Source organism: Entelurus aequoreus, linkage group LG18 (assembly GCF_033978785.1).
Source record: "Entelurus aequoreus isolate RoL-2023_Sb linkage group LG18, RoL_Eaeq_v1.1, whole genome shotgun sequence".
Lineage (NCBI taxonomy): Eukaryota > Metazoa > Chordata > Actinopteri > Syngnathiformes > Syngnathidae > Entelurus > Entelurus aequoreus.
In genome coordinates this window covers 8,171,870-8,173,097 of record NC_084748.1, presented here as the reverse complement: position 1 = coordinate 8,173,097, position 1,228 = coordinate 8,171,870, and positions in this window count along the sequence as shown.

The following is a 1,228-nucleotide window of genomic DNA, read 5'->3' as shown; positions in this document are numbered from 1 at the left end:
AAATAAATAAAATAAAAAAATAATAAAAAATAAATAAAAATAAAAACTAGAACAGCCAAATAGCTAAAACGAGTATGCATATATCTAAAAAAAAGTTTTGTTTTTTAAAAAAAAAGAAGGGTTTTTAAGCCTTTTTTAAAAGCATCCACAGTCTGTGGTACCCTCAGGTGGTCAAGGAGAGCGTTCCACAGACTGGGAGCGGCGGATGCTTGGTTTATGCTAGCATTGTAGCTAATGGTATTCATTAAAACCGTAAAAAAAATAATTATGGATTTTGATACTTGGCGCTATTCTAAAAGTATGCTAATTTTTCCTCATGTTAGCATGCTAACGTTTTATGCAAGCAATTTAAATATTTTTTTTTAACATTAAAATGTAAAATTTAGGGCTTTTTATACTTGCTACAGTATTGCAAGTCTGCTAACTGCTCTAATGTTATGTTAGCATGCTAACATTTTATGGTAGCATGTTAGACAATTTTGTACATGAAACGTAAAAAAATCATGGATATTGACACTTGTGGCCACCTAAGCATTACACTAGTTTTCCCATGTTAGCATTGCTAATGGTTTATGCCTACATTATAGCTCATTGTAATAATTAAAACCATAACAATTATGGATTTTGATGCTTGGCGCAATTCTAAAAGTATGCTAATTGTTCTCATGTGAGCATGCTAACGTTTTATGCAAGCAATTTAAATATATTTTTTACGTTAAAATTACAATTTTGGGGATTTTTATACTTGCTACAAGTCTGCTAACTGCTCTAATGTTATGTTAGCATGCTAACATTTTATGGTCGCATGTTAGACAATTTTGTACATGAAACCTAAAAAAATCCTGGGTTTTGACACTTGCGGCCACCTAAGCATTACACCAGTTTTCCCATGTTAGCAATGCTAATGGTTTATGCTAACATTTTAGCTCATTTAAATCATTAAAACCATAACATTTATGCATTTTGATACTTGGCGGCATCTTACAAGTATGCTAACTGTTCTCATGTTAACATTCTAACGTTTTATGCAAGCATTTTGAATACGTTTTATGTTAACATTTTTAAATCAGGGATTTTTATGCTTGCCACAATATTACAAGTACGCTAACTGTTTTCATGTTATTTTATGCTGGCATGCTAATGTTAGCATGCTAACATTTTATGCTAGCATGTTAGCTAATTTTATACATTAAACCTATAAAATATATTTTTTTTATAGTTGTGGCCA